General features: G+C 49.5%; 1 protein-coding gene across 2 annotated transcripts in view; it reads right to left on the bottom strand.

Moving 5' to 3' along the window:
• PXYLP1 (2-phosphoxylose phosphatase 1) overlaps positions 1-20,392 on the bottom strand; it is a 70,486-nt gene extending 50,094 nt beyond the window's left edge. Inside the window, exon 1 of one of the 2 annotated variants that reach the window (XM_027585358.2) lies at positions 19,980-20,392. The gene's annotated coding sequence lies outside the window, so the exon portion shown is untranslated. Of the gene's footprint in view, positions 1-19,408; positions 19,620-19,979 lie in introns of those variants that run through there. The other variant, XM_027585359.2, reaches the window with a different exon arrangement.
• Between the last annotated feature and the right edge of the window lie 636 nt (positions 20,393-21,028).

Here is a 21,028-nt window from a genome sequence, read left to right as displayed (position 1 = left end):
ATAATGCAAAATCTTGTTCTTCCCAGAGGTCTGTCGTCTTTTCAGTGAGATATAATTTATATATAACACTGTATTAGTTTCAGATGCACGACATAATGATTCAATATTTGTACATATTGCAAAATGATCACCACAGTAAGTCTAGTTAACACTCCTCACCGTAGTTAACATTCATCACCACACAGTTATAATTTTTTTCTTATATGAGAACTTTTAAGATCCACTCTTAGCAACTTGCAAATACACAATACAGTATTACTAACAATAGTCACCATGCTATACATTACATCTCCATGATTTAATTATTTTATAACTGGAAATTTGTACTTTTTGACTCCCTTCACCCATTTTGCCCATCCCCACCTGGCAACCATTAATCTGTCTCTGTGTCTCATTAATCTGTCTCTGTGTCTCTGACCTCATTTATTTTTTTTTCAGATTCCACATATTAAATGAGATTGTAGGACTGTCTTCTATAATATCCCTGGCAGGTGGTCATCAAAACTTTGGGCCTTTAGCAGTTTCCTATAATACTCCTGGGATCCTGATCAAACCCTGCTCATGGCCTACAAGGCCCCAGTGTCAGTCCAGGCTCACCTCAGCCCCACACTATAGCCCTCCAGTCATTCTAGCCATCTCTTAGCCCCACAAAAGAGCCTTGCTCTTTGGGGACTTGGTGTCTGTGGTCACGTACATCCTCTGATGACCCAATTAGGAGGTGAGTCAGCTGGACAGATGCTTGGAGTACCAGTCTGCAAGAGGCATCAACTCCCTTCCCCGCAAGAAAGAGCCAGAGATGAAGAAAACGATGACTTTCTGGAGCCATTTGAGGCAGGGGAAGAAGGTGGGACCCCCAAGGGGCATGCTGGAGCCAGGACACAGGCCATAAGACTGTCTCCTCTAGAGAACTCTGGTGAGCAGAGCCAGGCAGGTAGGGTTTTTTGGGTTTTTTTTGTTTTTTTTTTAAGATTTTATTTATTTGATAGAGAGAGACACAGTGAGAGAGGGAACACAAGCAGGGGGAGTGGGAGAGGGAGAAGCAGGCTTCCCACGGAGCAGGGAGTCCGATGTAGGGCTCGATCCCAGGACCCTGGGATTATGATCTGAGCCGAAGGCAGACGCTTAACGACTGAGCCACCCAGGCGCCCCGGCAGGTAGGTTTAAAGCCAAGGATGAGGGCCACCTGGGGGACTCCGTTGGTTAAGTGGCTGACTCTTGGTCTCAGCTCAGGTCATTATCTCAGGGTTGTGAAATCGAGCCCATTGTCAAGCTCCCCATTCAGCAGGGAGTCTGCTTGAAGATTCTCTCCCTCTGCTCCTCCCCCCACTCATGTGGGTACTTTTTCTCTCTCTCAAATAAATAAATAAATCTTAAAAAAAAAAAAAAAGCCATGGATGAAAAGCTAGGGAGAGCAGGGCATGAGTGTGGTGGTTCTAGATAGAGCACATCTACAAATTTTCTGTCACATCTCCCATCAAGAGGGGGTTCTTGGTCCCCTGAGCAGGCCTCAGGACTACCTTAATAGAATGGGACAGAAATGATGCGGTGTGACCTCTGACACCAGGTCAGAAGAGTCCCTGAGATTCTACCTGGCTTGGTCTCTCTCAGGTCACTTGCTTTGGAGGCCTGAAGCTATCATACTGGAGATACCACATGAGAGGCCACCCAGAGACAGGGACGCCCAACTGTTTGAGGCTTCTCAGCCCAGGCTTCACACATGTGAGTGAGGGAACATTCAGGTGATTCCAGACCGGCCGGTGCCTGAATAATTGTGCGAGACCCGAGTGATACACACGAGCTGGCTCAGTCCACCTCCAGACCATGAGGATAACAGTAAAATGATGGCGGTTTTAAGTCACCAAGTTCTGGAATGATTTGTTACCCAGCGGTAGCAATGAAGCGAGGGACTCTGTCCATCTTGCTCCTTACTCTTCTGTCCTCAGTACCAAGAACAGTATTTGGCCCAGACCCGGTGATCCATCAAGGTTTGCTGGATGACTGAATGAGTGGACAGATGAATGCATGAATGAACAAAGGGGAGGCTCATCACAGCCACCAGCAGGCCATCCTTTCTGCCTTCCCCCAGCCGGCACCCTGCCATCTCTCCTCTATCCCAGTGATGTGGGAAACAAAGGCAGAAGGAAAATGATTAAATTTCCTTACTTGCTACAGCCCACTGACAAGTCCTTGAAACTGGCAGAGTGACAGTCTTCTGGGGACTCAACTGCCTCCATGTTAATGCTTTGCTAAGGCAACAGGCAATCCTAGGCCAATACCGCCTCCACACAGGATCCTGTAAGTCTACTTCAACATATAAAAATTCTTTTGGAAACTTCATCTCCACCACCCAAGACACATGTTGGCAATCACCTGCCAAGCATATGGCCTACCTCCTCAAGGTCCTGGAAACCTTGCTTCCAAAATTTCTTAGACTTACGCTGTCCCTAACCCCCTCCCAACTTGAGAGTATATAATGGGCCACTTCTCCTGACCCCAGTGCAGCCCTTTCTGCCCACAGGTCCTGTCCCGTGCTTTCATAAAATCACGTTTTTGCACCAAAGATATCTCAAGAATTCTTTCTTGGCAGTCAAGGCTTCAAACCCTAACGTTCTTTCCTACATCACCTCCACCTTTCCCACCTAGCTAACTCATGATTGGCCCTCAGCTCCCAGCTCCAAGATTATTTTCTCAGGGAGCTGCCCTTGAACTCCCCTGTCTAGATCAGATCCTGTCTGACATTCTCAAGTCACCCTGTCTAGAACCTTCATGACACATCTCAGGACTCTCATTACATACTCAATATAGCCACGCTGAAATGCTGGCTGTCTCCTGTGGTTGACTATAAACCACCAGACGGCAGCAGCGGGGTCTGTTCACAAGCACGTCTCTAGTGCGGGACAAAGCCTGTCCCAGAGCTGGCTGTGTGTCAGAACATTTCTGGAGACTGGTAACATACAGCTCAGCTGTTTTAACTCACAAGGCTTCTGACACCAAATGTGTAGTGTTTTGTCCTCATGCCAACCAATTTTCCAACTCTGTGGACACCAGTTGGGGGTCCTACAATTCAATTCAATTCTGACACTGACTACCCCGAGTTAGTGTCAGACTCCATTGGTGTAAGAGCTAAGTCCCAAAGACGGCCCCCACTTGAGTTGCCAATTACAAGTACTGGGTCCCCAAATTGCCCACTTTCGTCAGACCTGACTACAAAGTCAGACGGGGGGGGGGGTCTCGCACAACCCCTTTTCCCCTTTCAGTTTTGATAATTTGCTCCAACAGCTCACAAAACTGGAAAACACTTTACTTGCTCTTACTGTAGATTTATTATAAAGGATACAACTCAGGAAGAGCCAAATGGAAGAAATGCATAGGGCAAGGGCACAGGGTTTCCATACTCTCTCTAGGCATGTTGCCTTCCTAGCACACTGATGTGTCGCCAACCTGAAAGCTCTCTGAACCTCTGCTGCTTAGAGGGTTTTGTTGGTTTTGTTTTGTTTTTGAGGTTTCTAGATGTAGTCACAATTGATTAAATTGTAGGCCATTGGTGACTGATCTCAACCTCTGGCCTCTCTCCCCTCCCTGGAGCTCAGAGGGTGGTGGTGCTGAAAGTCCAGCCCTCCAATGGTGCTTTGGCCTTTCAGGCAACCAGCTCCCATCCAGAAGCTACCCACCCCCCACCCCTTGCCAGCAGATATTAGCATATAAAAGACATTCTTAGCACTCTGGAGATTCCCAGCATTTTAGGAGCTGTGTGCCAGGAACTGGGGGAAAATGACCAAATATTTATTTTTATGATACCATCCTGTTTTTAGACGGTGCTCGTTTTTATTGTTCTCATCAATATTGAGCTACAGTTGGCCTCTAACTGCTAGCCTATCCTTGACCAGGCTGTCCAAACCCACTCACACCCTGGTCATTCTCACTACACAGATGCCCAGGGAACCAAGAAGTTGAGTGTCTTCCTCAGGTTTACTCGGCAGTCAGAGGAACAGCTGGGGTCTGAAGCCAACTCTTCAGACTTGCCAGTTCCACCCGGTGTCCATCACACCACACTACCTCCCGGATGTTCTCACTGCTGTGAAAAGATCTGGGAGAATCATAATCCCTCCCTTCAAACAACAATCAGCAAACCTGCGCACTTTCCACAATGGAACCCAGGAACCCAGCGAAGCTTCTTCATATTTAACATACACTCTTCAACGTCTCTATAGAAAAAAAGCTCATGCAGATGTTTACTTTAGGCACCTCCCCGCCAAATACCTAAGGGATGAGCCCCTGGGCAAACATCTAATTCCGATTTTAATTTGATTCTTTTACTGGACAGAGCCCTGCAGAAGGTGTTCGTTCTGCTTTCCTTTCTTTTCTATTACTTGTCATTCCCCAGGTCTTGGAGATTAAGGATTTAAATAAACGAAGATAAAGAATATTCCAGGTGGGGGCGCCTGGGTGGCTCAGTCGGTTTATGCTCTGCCTTCGGCTCAGGTCGTGATCCCAGGGTCCCCGGATGGAGCCCTGTGGCCGGCTCCCCTGCTCAGTGGAGAGTCTGCTTCTCTCTCTGCCCCTCACCCCACCCGTGCTCTCTCACTCTCTCTCAAATAAATAAATAAAATCTTAAAAAAAAAGAATATTCCAGATGATCTGCAATAGTTCAGTAAGATAGCTCTCCTGAAACTAAGCTTTTGAAGACAGTGCAATGACCCAGAAAAGAAAATGTGAACATTTTAATGTGACTTAATGTGAAAAACTAAAAAAAGATAGAGCCATGCATTGCACGACTCTAAATTTTTATTTAAATGTGTGTGTATATATATATATGCTTGGAAAAGCTGGATGGAAAAAAATATAAATTTAAAAATGACATGGCACGTCTCACCCTTTAGACTGGCAAAAAAATAAATAAATAAAAAATAAAAGATCACTTATCTCTAGTGGATGTTAGTCCCAATGGGGACAAATTCTTTCACACACTCTTGGCAAGAGGGTTAAACTGGAACAGTATTTGTTAAGAATTGGTGGTCTAATTAAAACAGTAAACACACATACCCTTTGCCCCTAGAATTTGTATTCTGGGTATCCTCAAAAAATGCTCGTTCATGTGTACAAAGCAGCAATAGGAATAAATATAAATGTCTGAAAACTTAAATGTTCTCCCATAGGGCAATGGTTGGAAAATTACAGTTTGTTCATGATTCTGCCTTAAAAAAGGAAGAGGGGGACACCTGGTAGAGCATGTGACTTTTGATCTCAGGGTTGTGAGTTTGAGCCCCACATTGGGTATAGAGATTGCTTAAAAATAAAATCTTAAAAAAAAAAAAGGAAGGAAGGAAGGAAGGAGTAGGCTTAGGTGTGGATGTGGACAAACCTCCAGCTTCTACAAGTTAAAAATGAATGAGAGAGGGTATGCAAGTGGCAGCCTCATAGATACAGAGCATATCTACTGTGTAGGTATCTCACGTAGGTAAGACATTTGCACATCTCAACATATACAAGGAAATTTGAAGAAAACATGTAAACTTACAGAATAAGGTCTGGAAAGAGACAGCCTCTGAAGAGAGCAAAATGGAGTCTCTCGTTTCAAGAGGGAGCCTGGGTCAAGCAATGACACAAGTGGTTGGGAAGATATGGCCGGGACCAACGTCAGCTGATACCCCAGCACCGGTAAGTGGCAGAACCAGAGGAGGTCTGCAGAGACCCAAAACTGATGAAATCCCTTTAAAAAAGGGAAGGATTTTGGCAGCAAACTGTCAGACTCTTCAGACCTGACCCCTCCATGTCTGACCACTTAAAAAAGGCAACTGCCACGGAAGGTTCTGCCGGATGGATTCCCGAACAGAACCGATATCCTTCCCTGCTGGAACATCGGAAGCAGTCAGTGCCAAGCTGACCTGGACCAGACCCAGGCCTTATCTCAACTGTGCGCCCCAAGACTGACTTCAGTTTGGTTTGTTAACCTCCTGCACCCTCTGTTATCTTGTTTGTTGTGTGGCTTGTCTTCTGCCCTGCTCTGTGTGCTGTGTAAGAAGCCAAGTTTAATCACATGGTGAATTGTCATTGAGTTTGGAATCCTGAACCTGCTTTAGAATTGTGATTTAACTTTGCTTTATGATTGAATAAAGCTGACATCGTGGAAAGACACAATCGTGTGTGCCTTCATAGCGTGCTTATGACGACCACCAAATTAATAGTGGTCGTCTCTATTGTGGACTTTTCAAAATTTACTCATATATTTTAATGCTTTGTTTTTACAATGCATTATGTACAAATAACAAATAAAGATTAGTAATGACAGCAGAAAATGTGATGTTCTTAAGTCAAAAAAGCAAGCTATGATACAGCATATATGGTTTGAGCTCAATTATGTTATAAAGATACATTACAAAACTGGACTGAGGGGTTTGAAACAGGGCTGGGAGTGGGACTTTTTACTGTTATACTCTTTAGAATTTTGAACCTATTGCTATTTTTAAAAAATCATTGAAAGACAATTTTTTTTTTTTTTAAGATTTTTTAGTTATTTATTCATGAGAGACAGAGGAGCAGAGAGAGAGAGAAGCAGAGGGAGAAGCAGGCTCCCAAGGAGCAGGGAGCCCGATGCGGGACTCGATCCCAGGACCCTGGGATCATGACCCGAGCCGAAGGCAGACGCCCAACCATCTGAGCCACCCAGGCGCCCCCTTTTTTTTTTTTTTTTTTTAAGATTTTTTAGTTATTTATTCATGAGAGACAGAGGAGCAGAGAGAGAGAGAAGCAGAGGGAGAAAAGACAATTTTTAAAGGAATGCTGAAAAAATAAAATAGACCCTTGATGTTATGAGTGGTTATGACTGGGATTTTCAAGTAATCCTACTTTTCTTTGAAACAAATTGCAAGGGTGAAAGACTGGTTTACAACTCTTTAAGTAGGTGGTGAGGTCCTGGAAGACTTCTCTCATTTATAGTTTTCTCTATTTTCCAAACTTTCTTAAACAAACATTTATTACTTTCAAAATTTGAAAAAAAGAAAGCTGCAGAACTTATTTAAATTATTTTTTAAACAATGCAGTCCATGGGGCACCTGGGTGGCTCAGTTGGTTAAGTGTCTGTCTACGGCTCAGGCTCAGGTCGGAGATCCCGGAGCCTGGGGATCTGGGCCCCTATGGTTGGGCTCCCTGCTCAGTGGGGAGCCTGTTTCTCCCTCTTCCTCTGCCCCTCCCCCACTTCGTGCTCTCCATCTCCCATGGCGTGCTCTGTCTCATAAATAAATAAAATCTTTAAAACAACAAAAAAAACCCACAACAATGCAGTTAAGCAAGAAGTCACAAGACTTCTTGGGTACATGATAAGTTATAAAGAGACCAGTGGTTTTGAAAGAGCACCTCCTTTCAAAACTAATGCAACATGAAACCCGATGTGTAAGAAAGATAAAATCAGAGTTTACTGGGAGGGGCGGGGTCCCCCACTCAGCAGAAGTCCCATCACAGGCACAGAAACCGGGACTCTGGGAACGCCATTAGGAAATGCACTTGTACAGACAGACGGAGGCTGCAAGGGCTCGGGGAGGGGCCGGTGTGCTCGCTGGTCATGGGGGGCTTCAAGGAAGAGGCAGAAATTGCTAAAGCTACAAGGGCAGGGAGGATGTCAGTGGGCCTGCCTGACGGGAGCTGGCATTTCAGAGAGGATAGGCCATGTACAGAGTGGTACACAAGTGGAGGCAGAGTACGCCCCTCCCTCTACTGTTGACTGTTGACAGGTTCTATGCAGTCACTCCTCAGTGAACGGGGAGAGTGACTGGGGCCAGACTAGGTTCCTGTAGGAGGAGGGAGCCACAGAAGGTTCCTGAACAAATGCGTGATAGGATGAAGGCGTCAACAAAGAAACATCACTTTTGAGCGGCTGATGGATACACTCCTGCACATTCATCCCACCCTCGAGTTTACAGCAAGGCACTGGCAGCCAAGAAGGCAGACAACCTTGTGGGCCTCGGCATTTAGGGGCTTGAGGCTAAAATGCTAGCTTTTGCCAAGCTTCTGCTGCATTTGGTCAGAATGTCAGCCAGATAGACTGCGGGTCTTCCTCCAGTGCTATCCTGGAAGCCACCCACATTTCGAGGGCAATGGGGATGGGACCCCAAGTCACAGCTCATGGTGCCTCCCTGGTACTGAGATCTAGCCCATTTTATCCCTGTTATATCCCTTTTATTTATTATACTTACCATCTTAGGCAGGTTACTTAATCTCTCTGAACTGGCTTCCTCACCTGTAAATGGTTGTTCAATTATTCATTCAACAAATATTTCCTGAGCATCTGCTATATGCCAAGCACAGTTCTAGAAGCTGGGGATCGGCAGTGACCAAGTCAGTCCAAAACTCTTCCCTCATGGAGCTTATATGCTCGTGGAATGTAAAATTAACCATTTCACGGGGTTGTGGAAGGGATGAGGTACTCCCTGGAAAGCATTTAGGGTATTAAGGATCCTGTACCTAATTCCAATGTGTGTATGGGTTTTCCCCCCACACCACCCAGCAGTTCTCGGACACGGGCTGGGTGTCTCACAATTCAACTCAATCCCACCCCACCTACTTGGACACAACGTCAGATTCCACAGGTTAAGGGCTCAGTCCCACAAGACTGCCCCTCCAGCCCCCACCGCTTCAGAGGCCAATTGCAAATCCAGCTTGTTGCCTGTGCTTCTGACTAACCGGCAGACTGGAGGTTCCAACAACCCCTTCTTGGGTTCAACTGAGTTGCGAGGGTGGCCCACAGACCTCAGAGAAACATTTTACTTACTAGATCTATAAAAGGATAGAATTCAGGAATAGCCAGATGGAAGAGGTGCACAGGGCAAGACATGCATGTGGGAAAGGTCACCCAGCTTTCACGTCCTCTCCCAGGGTGCCAGTCTCCCACATCACCATTGGTTCGCCCTGGAAACTCTTCGAACCCATCCTTTTGTGTTTTAATGGAGGCTTCATTACACATGCATGACTGATTAAATCGTTGGCCATTGACAACTGATTTGACCTCCAACCCCTCTCCCCTCCCGGGAGGTCTGGGGATGGGACTGAGAGTCCCAACCTTCTAAAGGCCTGGCTGGTTCTCCAGTCAACCAGCCCCCCTCCTCAGGTTACCTGGGGGCTTTCAAAAACATCACCTCATTAACATAACAAAAGACATCTCCATTGGTCCCATCACAGGAAATTCCAAAGATTTTAGGGGGGTCTATACCAGAAACAGGGACGAACACATCTCTATTTCTTATTATAAATCACAGTAGAGGTTCTAAGGATCCTCCTTTTCCCATTTTGTTATTATGCACATTCCCTACAGCCCTTAGCACCAAGAAGGCACCTGGTAAACACCGGGGGACTGGTCCGAGTTCCCTTCTATGGATTGAAATTTCCTTACCTGGAAACAAAGCGCTATCCGTTCAGCCCTGGGCTTAGACGTGTATGAAGGTTCCTCTCTGCACCCCACCCCCCAGCACTGTCAATTCCACCTTAACAAACACGGCTGGGGACGGAGAAGGAAGGGAACCGTCCTGGGGCCATTCCTCACCCGGAAGGCAGCTAACAGCTCTGCTACACCCTGGCACAGCCCTCATTTCCTCGGGGAGCTGAGCAAACCTGCGGGCTGGTGAGAGCAGGTCCCTTCCCGGGCAGTGCTCGCATCTTCCTCGTCTGGACGTAAACTCCTCACGGACTGGGGGGCAGCACCTCATGGGCCCACAGAGATGACCCGGCCTCTCCCAACAGGCCAGCCCAGGGCAAGGCCAAACCTCACTTGGTGGATTTCAATGTGCTCACGGGATGGGTAATAGGCACAACCAGGCCAGGTTCTGAGCCAAGTGGCCAGAAGTATTGGTAGGAGTTGAAAGGAGAGGGAAAAAATTGTAAACCAACTTTAGAACCTCATCCTCGGGGCTCCAGGAAAGTGCTTTGTCAAAAATCTAGCTGGCACATATCTTGATATGTAATGACAGTTTCAACTTTCCTCACCAACTACATGCCGATGATCTGGTGGCAGCCTCTATTTTTACAGCCTGAGTAATGCCCGGGCAAAGGACCAGACAAGAATCGGAAACAGAGGGACGGGGCAGGAGAGGTGATGGCACAAGTAATGGGCCCATATCCCACTCACCTCCAGCAGCCAAGCCCTCCTCAGATTCCTGCCCACCCTCCCCAACAGCTTCATTCCCTCTTCCGGCCCAGACCCTGTGCTCAGACCCTGCGATCCCCTGGGGCTAGGACCTTATCTGCTTTGTTCGCTGCTGTATTAAATGAGAGAATGGCCACGCTGCCCTACCACAAGTCTGGCACACTGGACCTACTCACCGTTCCCTCTGAAGCCCCATATGCCCCTTCTCAGAACTCAGTGTCTGCGCCCATTTCACTCTCTCAGCCCACGTGCCTTCTTGACCTGGTCAACTCCTGCTCAATCTTTTTTTTTTTTTTTTTAAAGATTTTATTTATCTGTCAGAGAGAGAGAGAGAGAGAGAGAGAGAGAGCACAAGCAGGGGGAGAAGCATGTTCCCCGTTGAGCAAGGAGCCTGATGTGGGGCTCAACCCCAGGACCGGGGATCATGACCTGAGCCGAAGGCAGACGCTTAATGACTGAGCCACCCAGACACCCCATCTCCTGCTCATCCTTAAATTCAGCTCAAAAGCCGGCTCCTCCTGGAAGCTCCCCCCGATCCCAACGCTAGGTGAGCCTCCCCCCAATACTGGGCAACCATAGCCTTCCCATAATACTCATCAACACGCGGGCTCATGTCAGCTTCCTTGCCTGTCTACCCCCAGGGCTAGGTGGACACAGAGCTGAGTCAGAGCATGTGCTCAGTAGGTGTGTGTGGGAAGAAAGGAAAGGAGGGAGGGAAGGAGGAAGGGCACCAAGAAAGATGCTGTGGATGGGGAGGCACCTGTCACAGAAACCTACAACAAACTGAACAAGAACAGTAACACCCAGTAGATCAATGAATGGATCATTCATCAGACTGAGAAAAAATAGCAGGAAGTGGTTGGGAAAAATATTTCTCAAATCATTGGAGTGGGAAGCAGAGGTCACTCTTTCCCACATCTTCTCCTCCGTTCTGGATGTGGGCTGGGGTGGGGGCTGAAGAGGAAGAAAAACTTTGGAAGGTTAGGTGAGTGGGGGCACTTGAAAGGCTCACAGGCTCAGAGCTCCTCCGGCCCACGGGTGCTGAGGGCCATTTCTTCTGGGGGTAATCTTCAACTGCTGAGTGGGATCAATTATGACTCATTCTCATAAAGCTGTTAAGAACATGCCCTGGGTCAAGAAAGAGGAATAATGAGGACCTGCTATTGTCCTGCTGGCCCAGTTCCCAAAGGTAGGAACAGAAGCCGGGAGTTAAGACAGATGATCTGGGGGAAAAAAAAGACTATTTTTGGCTGGAGCCTTCTTAGCACAGTATTTCCTTGTAAGACAGACTCCCCCAGACGTCCCACAATATTCATTCCTTCTTCCTTGCTAAGAGAATTCTGATTTTGGCGGGTTGGTGGGGTGCGGGGAAACAGTGTGCTAGAGATTGCCAGCTAATCATGAAACCCAACTCCTCTTCCTCCTAGACACTGGACCACGGTCCCCAGCCTCTCTTGCAGGAGGTGTGGCCATGTGTCTGAGCAACTCCCCCCTCCCCCACAGCCAGTAGAATTAATTCACCACCTCCAAGCTTGGCCCATAAAATTCTCCCACACACCATCCTCCGTGCTCCTTTTTCTTCTGACTGATGTAAACAAGCATGGCAGTCTTAAGAGCCTGGGTCCCTTAATCACCTCTTGAAGGAGAACTACCCACGAATTAGGAACAGCCATTTTGGGATTTGTGTGAGCAAAAAGTAAATGTCTACCATATTTGGGTCATTAAGCCTATTTGGGGTGTTTAACAGTAAGCCCACCTAACTATTCTTGGCGGCAATGTGCCCTGCCAGATACTCACATGGCCCTTTAAACTGGGAGTGGTCTGCTAGGAGTTTTGGGGAAAATATCTGCTTTCCTGGGGCGCCTGGGTGGCTCAGTCAGTTAAGCGTCTACCTTAGGCGGAGGTCATGATCCCAGGGTCCTGGGATCGAGCCCCGCGTAGGGCTCCCTGCTCAGTGGGAAGCCTACTTCTCCCTCTCCTCCCTACTCCTGCTCTCTCTCACTCTCTCAAATAAACGAATAAAGTCTTTAAAAAATTTATTAAAAAGAAAAGAAAGGAACAGAAAATGTCTGCTTTCCTGATAAAAGGTACGGATGTTGCTGGCACCTCCTTCCTGCCCCAGTCATCTTGCCATCATGAAGGACAGGCCAAGAAAAGAAGAGAAGGATCAGTCTAGACGGACATCAGCTGCTGAAACTAATGCTAGCAACCACCTACCTTCGGACATCTTGTTACAGGAGAAAAATAAACCATTATTTGCTTAAGCCACTAAAGTAGGGCTTTCTGTTACTTGCAGTCAAAAGCCAACCTGACTGCTTTGCAACCGCCCATGCATTCATTCATGCAGCCTTTACTGAGGCGTATTTCTTGCCAGTCCTTGTGCTAGGGGGTGAAGAGTCAGAGACAAGCTGGATGTGGCCCCCTGGCCTCCAGGAGCCCCCCGGCAAGCCGGGGAGATGGGCCCATGAGCAGACAACCCGCATGCAGCAGGAACAGATGCTATGATGGCACACGGTGTCCCAGGGGAGTGTGAGCGTGGAGTGGTGGGCGGGCACTGGGGCACGGAGTTCCCAACTCCCTTTCTGGCATTCAGCACACTGAGAAAACACTCCTCAAGCTCAAAAGCAAGTAAAAAGAATGAGCTATGCTCAGCCAAGCCAACTGCAATTACTTACTGTACGTTGAGTTGTTAAACACCATCAATTAATGCAGCTGTTCCAAGATAATCAGCCGTCATGAAAGCAAGATGCACAAGAGGAGAAAATTAAAATATCATATGCCACTAACTTAGAGATGCTGTAAATGAGAGGAACCAAGAACGAGGCAGCCTTGTCGACATCTTCCCGCCTGCTGATGTTAGTCATCTCCTGAAATACACCTTCTCTTTCTCAAAAAAGACCCAGTGATTTTTCACCTTGAAGACAAAGCCAAAACAGAATCAACTGTCCGTGCCATGACCTTCAACCAGAAATGTCCAAGCTTTGATTTCCAGGTCTGTGTTTCCATTAGGAACTGTGATGGAGACAGACAAATTGGCGACAAAAGATGACCCCATCTGGGAAATCGAGAGGCACCCAAGACCAGAAAACTTAGAGCACTCTGTTTAACTCAGTTCTGCCTACATACAAATAAATGGTTTTTTAAAAAAAGGAATGACATTATTTGCCATGTCTTTATCTTCCAAGCGTGGGGCAAGTATTAAAAAAAAAACCCCAATAATATAACAAAACCTCATTTACCTCAAATTCCAGTAGTTTAAAAATGAATAAAATAAGCAGGCTCCTCATTAAGAGATCAGGTTTCCAGTCTGCCTGCCAACTTATTACCGTAAGCGCTCCAGCATAGAGCGAAGGGCGTACCAATCACACTCACACAAGGCAGAGAGGTGCTCATGTTCCTGAGGCAGCAATCCCAGGCTCCCTGGTCCACGGCCCACGGCTAGGGCCCCTCGCCAGGCCCTCATGGCAGGGACTAGTCAGCAGGCTTCCAGTGGGAGTTTCTTTGTAAGTCACACAGAGCAAGTGAGGACCTCCCTTCTCCAGAACCAGTTATTAACCCAAGCCTATCAACACAGTTTCCCAGAGATCTTCCACATCCAGAAGGTTCTGGCTATGGCAGACTCGGGAAGCACGGGAGTCTGGCCTTCTGCCTCTGGCAAGTCCCTTACCCGCCCCTGGGAGCAGCTGTGCCAGTCCTCACTCAGAACTGGGTCCCTCCTGGTATTGCAGGCTTCTAGGGCTGCTAAAAGACCAGTTCAAAGCAGTGGCCAGGGCAGTATGCTGTCCACCAGGACCAGGAGCAGTGCTGGCAAACCAGGTGAGTAAATACTGAGTTTATGGTCTCTTATCACACTTCCCACTAACAACCTGAGACCAAGAGTTATAGTGAAAACATTAACAACCAGCACCTGTCGGGACGCAGACCAATCAATTGAGTGCCTACCTTAAACAGCCGGCAAGGCCAAATCACACCAGTGTGCACCTGCTGAAGATCACCAGCTCCCCCTCCTGCCATGGTCAACCCTTTATAGGCCCACCCTAGGCTCTCATGACCGCAATAGGTGGCCGAGAGCCAGGTGAATGCCTGGGCAACGTCTGTACTACCCTTCGTGTCTTTCGCCGTGAACTTAAGTGTCCTCTGTGCCAGAGGGACAGAGACTACCTGTGTCTTAGCCACTCTCCCATATCTATCAACTCAGTGCAGCTGGCTGGCTCCAAAAATGTATTAAGGAATGAATGAATAGCAATAACAGCTAACATTTTTATTTTTATTTTTTTTAAAGATTTTATTTATTTATTTGACAGAGACACAGTGAGAGAGGGAACACAAGCAGGGGGGAGTGGGAGCGGGAGAAGCAGGCCGCCCACTGAGCAGGGAGCCCGATACGGGGCTCGATCCCCGGACCCTGGGATCATGACCTGAGCCGAAGGCAGACGCTTAACGACTGAGCCACCCAGGTGCCCCAACAGCTAATAATTTTAAAGCATACCATGTGCTAGGCACCGTTCTAAGTCTTCATCATGATATCTCACTTCAGCCTTACAATAATAGCATCTCAATTTTTATCAACATCATCATCATAATTTTACAGGTGAAGAAACCGAGGCACAGAGAGGTTAAGTCACTTGCCCAAGTGTACAGACCAGTAATGGCAGATCCAGGATTCAAAGCTAGCCTGGCTTCAGAGTCTACACTCTCCACTACTGTACTATGCTGAATGTACAAACTCAGGTACTCTAGTATTAGGAAGTCATCAGCAGAGAACCTCTGAAATCCACAAACCCTTAGAAATCCTTTCAGGTGGTTTCTGGTGCTGTTAATCATACAGTTTTTGTCTGTTTGACCTGCAGAACATTTTAAAGAAAGCCTACTTTTACCCCTAAGCAGGAGACTATCTATAATTTTCAAATAACTATGTAGCCACATTTGGTTATCAAGCAACTGTAGCAGGAATATCTAGGTTTACACAGTATTTCCCTGCTCAAGAGTTCTGAGCTCTAGAAGCCTTTGAAACCCCCAGGGGTCCCGTCTCCATCTCTAAGATCCCAGACTTGCTGGAAGGATTGAATGAGATCATGGACTCAGTTGCCCATTTATAATGGTAAGGTATTGCATAAGCATAACGTATGATCATATTAATATATTTCAACAAAATGACCTATTAAGATTTCTAAACTCATCAGTCTATACTCACCAAAATTCTATACTTGCCTACACTTCTATGGAAGTTCCTATTTATATCTCTGCACATTTTAACAGCAATGCTTAAGCCTTAATAACTGTGTCCCTCCATTATTATTTTTGACCTTCCAGACATTTCTACTATAATACCGTTCTTCCACCTTAATCCACCTGCTTCTTTCATTTGAGAAGGATCAAGAGTTAATAAGGCAGTAAATGTTTTATTCTAACTTCAGATTCTTCTATATTAGTTGACAAAATTAGCAAGCAAGAGCTTCATTTTATTTTATAATTTTAAAGCTCAAAATGATATGGCTGTACCTCTGAAGGCCTAATGTTGGGTATTGCATCCAAGAACGAGGAGGGTCTAGGAAAATAAACTGTGGTTTTGTTAGTTGGAAAGATACATGTCTCCTTCTAATTGAGAGGTAGGACAGATAGTATTCAAACTATTTGTAAATTTGGTGTAAATTATGACTCTAACCACAAATGAGCAGAGAGAAAGGGAGGGGTGTGTCAAAACCAGGTGCAATAATTTTCACCTTAGTTTGTTTTTTAAAGCTCGGGTTTCCATGCTATGATTACAGCTCATTCTAAGGAAGTCAGTTATACGCAGAGGCACACAGTGGTAAGCACATGACAAAAAGATACCCCATAATATGGAAACATGAATGTGTATGTTGCGGAAGTGACTGGGCAAATAGCAACAGAATTTTCAAGTTCCTACAGATGTTTGAGTTCCCCAAATTCTCTTCCACCCCAGGGTACCAGCACACGAGGCAGCTCCACTGCTGTGTGTAGTGCGGAAGGATGAGACTGGGGACTGGGGACGGGACAGAGGAGGGAGGGGCGAAGGGAGGGAGGGTACATGGATGACCCAGCCAAGAACACGCAGTGAAGGCTGCCTTCTGGGTGCAAGGAACTACTCCACGAGGCGCCTCTAAGTTCCTTTTTCAATCATTTTATCTTTTTAATCCTTTATCTTCCTCCATGCTCCTGGGACTACTCCCCTCTTCATTACTGATTGAGCAGTTCCTTTCCCAAAACCAGAGGTTTCCCCAACAGAGGCCCAAAACGTTCAGAACAGCCTACTGGTTCTGGGGGTGGAGGCTAGCAGGCCGGAGTCTATGGCTCGGTTGGATAACCCTGACCCTCCTGCCTTTTGAACTCAGGGCAGACGCTGCGATTCATTCACAGCTGCCTCCTCGCGGCTGCCCTGCAGGATCTGCAAGGTTGAGGGGCTTCGGCAGGCCCTCATCCATCTGCCAGGCTGCCCAGCAGGTTCAAGAAGGGCCGCCGGAAGGCTGCCTTTGTCCAAAGGCCCACCATCCTACCAACAAGCAGCTGTTGCCTCTTCTTCCCCCCTAGTGGGGGTGCACAGACTCTGCCAGTTGCTTCATCTTTTCTGCTCCCCTTTGTGCTCTCCCCTCAGCATCTCAGGTGTGAGGTGACTCCCCAGGGCCAGAGCCCAGACCAACGTCACTCAAGCCATTTCCAAAGGAGCACAATCCTCCCTCAAAAACTTAAAAGAGCTCTGGACTCTCCCACCTTGCTAAGGCCAACTCTCAGTTGTTCTTCAAGGCCTTCTAGAAACCAGAACAGTGAGCCCAGCAAACCATATTTCAGGTTACCATGGGGCTATTCTTCCTATCTCAGTGACTCTGCTCCTCATGGTAACCCCTGGACCAGAATGTGGGCACATGTCCTTATCCACCAACCAAAAGCCTTGACCCAGGGCAAATCCTGGGGCTGAAGTCTACCCCTTCTGTTTTTCCAGGACCCTGGAGAGTCTCCCATCCTTTTCCCTCCCCACCTTGAGATAGCAGGCACCACCAACCCCTCCCAGTCTCTCCCTCTCTGTCTCATTCACAGACTGCAGGCAATAATTAAACCTCTTCTGGAAAACAGATTTTTACCAGCTGCAGGAATTCTGGGTAAGAGCCAGACCCGAAGACAGAGACAGTCTGTTTAAGAAAGATAAGCCCAGGACAACCCTGGACCTGTGGGCAGTGCAGGGAATTCCCACATCCAGGTAACATTCTGAATGCCAGCCCTTCCCGGATTCCTGGGAAAAGGTGGTGCGAGGCATGCCCACTCCCTCAGCCTCTGGCTGTTCTTCAGCGCTGGCCTTTGACAGAGGCAGAAAGGCTGGCCTTTGCTCAGACTGCCAGTGGGTCAGAGCCACCTTCAACAGACAGAAACATCCTCATAAAACACCAGCCCCGCTCCCCCACTCCAGAGCTGCAAACCATTTTGCCAGAAATGTCTAAGAGGCAGTACTCCCCGCTCTCCATGGGCAAGTTATCTGGAGTGGACAGCAACCACCGGACCGCAGATGGTGCCACCTGAAGCAGCCGGCAGGGCTCTGCCAATGGCACTCAGTCTCCCTGAGGGCTTCATCCCATCACACACAGGGATGAGGGATGCCTGAGGTGGGGGGATGCAGCCACAGCTCAGGGCCCTATAGGATGAGCTGTGCAGGACTCGTTCCCTCAGCCGACAGCTTTAGCTCCCCAGAGTGCCCATCATTTCCTCACTCCAGTTCTAGGATGAGGACAACTGATTTCCTTCGTGGAAATTCTGGAGTCCCCACGGAGGTCAGAGACACAGCTATCAGAGCCTGACCCACAAACTGAGCTCTCGGCCCCAAATAAACATGAAAATGAGTTTCTCTCTCTAAAAAAAAAAGAGTTTGTCTCCAGTGACATTACGTACTTTTTAAAAAACTAATGAATTTAAGGATAATATTTGGAAAACAGTGAAGCACAACGGAAAACATAAGTTATGGACTTGGACTAGATTGAAGAGGAGGATCCATTTCTTTCCTAGATAAACACTGAGTACATATCACTTAGAGGGTGCCAGGCTGGGTGCTGAGGCCCTCCAGCTAGTGGGGCATCTGACAGCCAACAACTCAGCACCCAGCAGTATGGTGAGGACTGAGCAGATGCCCGCAGCAATCCGTGGGCACTCAGAGGGAGCCCACTGAGCCCCCGTGTGCCCTTGGGCTAATTACTTATTAATTCACTCTTCAGTGCTGAAAGAATATTGAGCTAATTACTCTTCGGGCCAATCAATAGAAAAAAAAAAAAAGTTACCGATCCTGCAGTTTCACAAATGCTCAGAGTGTTGTGCTTCAGAGGCCAAGTGGTCCATCCTCTCCCTGGTGCCCCAAAGCAGCCTCCCAAGCATGAGTGAGGGTGGGCTGGCCAGGAGCTAATCCCTGAAAGAGAAGTATCCCCTGCATGTCCTTTCTCTGAAATGGGCAATTAATTTAAGCGAAGACTTAATGAAAGCCAGGAGAAGGGATGGGGCAGATTCAGGCACTGGCTTCCGGGCTGTAACCAATACATCTCCACCTCTCTCTAGGGACCACGAGGCTTTTCAAACCATCTGCTTTAAACTCTCTTCCCACAGATGTCCAGAACTGAGCACCAACACCTCTAAGAAGGAGTTGTTGCCAAGCCCCGTTTGCAGTCACGTCACGTTTGTAAGGCTGGGCTGGGCACGGTCTGCTTCACACTCGGGTTCACCCGGGGGCCCTCCGCAAACAGCAACAAATGTCCCCAAGTTGTGAAGCCCTCTTGGGGCCCCCGTGGCCATCCACCCCACGCTTCCCCATTCGCACGGATCTAATTCCACATCTCTCCTGATTTTTACTTTTTGAAAGCCTACAAAGCATCCCAGCCTTCCCAGGAAGGCACTGGCCACCGAGGCGATGAGAGCCTCGCTGAACGCCCAGCGGAGCGGGAAAATATGGCTCCAGATCCTCCTGCACCGCTAATCCTATCACCATCCACAGGTACAACTTGAAAGACCGCTGCTGCCACAAAGAAAGCAACCTGGTCTAAGCCAATTCCATTTTTGTGTGTGACAAAGCCGGCTTCTTCAGAAGATCGCAAACAGACGAGCAAAAGCAACGCCGTGGGGTCTGAACCATGCAGCCCTAACCTGAGCACCCAGGCATGACAGCCCGCGAGCGCAGCGGCCCCTCGGCGGGGTCCCCGGAGGCCCGCAGGCGCGCGGCGCAGGCAGCTGCGGGGGAAGCCAGCCCCACCCCCGGGAAAGGCCGCGAAGTTGCCGCCGCCTTCTCACCTGGAGACCAGCAGGTTCGGAAGTGCCGCGGGATCCCGGGAGCTCGAGGGCCGGCTGGAACCAGGCGCGGGAGTGCGGGGGCCCGGCGGGAGCGGGTTGGAGGGGGCGGGGACGCGGTGGAGGCAGGCGGGGCAGGAGAGGCGCGGGGCTGGAGGTGGAGAAGCCAGAGGCAGCGGGATTGGGGGAGGCGCCCGGCGGGAGGTAGGGGCGAGGGCGCGGGAGAGGGCGCCGGAATCGTCGGCAGAGTTGGAGGGTGCTGAGGCTTGGAGATAGGGGCGGAGGGCGGGGTGGCTTGGGGAGAAAGCGCGAGTCGGGGGCTGGGATTTGGGGGTCTGGGGAGGGAGCGAGAATGGAGGAAGGAACTCAGGCGCGGGATTCAGACCCGGTGTTCGGAAGCCCGCCCCAGACCCCAGCACTACTCTTCCACTGGAGACTCTGCCCCATCGTCCCGGCCTCGGAGCGTCCCGAGGACCCCGTTGGGCTTTCAACCCCGGGACGCCTGTCCGCCTCGAGCCTCCACACCGCTCAGCCGCAACGGCAACCAGCCCGACCCCGGCCCGCTCCCACTCACCGTCCATGGTCCCGGCCCGGCTCCGGCCCCAGCTCCGCTGCAGAGCACCCGTTTCTGCGCTGGCCGCCTGCTCAGCCGGGTGCGGGGAGCTCGGGGGGAGGCGAGGGCGGCGCGCACCGACTGCCTGGCCGCACGGCCGCAGCGCCCCCTGCTGGCCCCGCCCCGCGCCGGGCGCCCTCAAGCTCCGCCCCGGAGGCGGTGATGTGGAGCAGTGCGGCCCGGGAGAAGGGCGCGGAAGGGTTAGCGGAGAGGACGTTGACTCGGGAAGGCAAAACAGTCCGCAGAGACCCGTCAGCCCGCGGAGTTCCCGGCGTGCTTAAGCCACGGTCACGGGCATCCTGAGTGCACTGGGACCGCGGCCACAGGCGCGCAGAGTCGCCGCGCGCCTCACAAAGCCGGACTTGGGATCGATCAGGGGCTACACAGATGCACGCCTAGGCCAGGGTGCACGGACCCGGCCCGGGCCCCAGGACCCAGTGAGAGTGCCTTTGGGCCGTGTGCCCGGCCAGGCGCCGCCCCGATCCCGGTGCTGGGAGGGGCACGCGTGTTTGGGGTCCTCCACCACCGGGGACTGCTGCCTCGTGGACCCAAACTGTCACGATTCTTGCCACAGTGCCCCCACCCTCGTTCAGCCTTCCTCACGTTTCTCTTCCGGCACCGACCACATCCGGCCATGTGTGCCAACTGTAGACCTGCTGCTGCTGCTGGCTCTCGGGATGGCCTGCAGGCGCCCTGGGCAGGTCGCGGGCCCCAGGGCCTCTCCTTCACTCCTTCCCGGCCGCGGCTTCCTAAGAGCGGGCCACTGAGGACTCACCCCGCGCTTGAAACGGATTTGTGTTATGTGCTGTTAGCCGCGAGGCTTGCGGTTGAACTTGATACAGCATTTGTGGGTCATTTCTTTTCAATGTTGGGTTCCAGCTGGGGCGAATTCCTACATGATTTCTCTGTGGGAGATGATCTCACCAACTGTGACTGTCGGGCTTTTGGTGTCAGTGACCCCTTATGTGCCCTAGCACAACTGGCCTCGAACAAAATAGACACTGCTAAGT

The sequence above is a fragment of the Zalophus californianus genome, chromosome 1 (assembly GCF_009762305.2).
Source record: "Zalophus californianus isolate mZalCal1 chromosome 1, mZalCal1.pri.v2, whole genome shotgun sequence".
Classification (NCBI taxonomy): domain Eukaryota; kingdom Metazoa; phylum Chordata; class Mammalia; order Carnivora; family Otariidae; genus Zalophus; species Zalophus californianus.
This window is presented reverse-complemented; position numbering and strand designations above follow the sequence as displayed.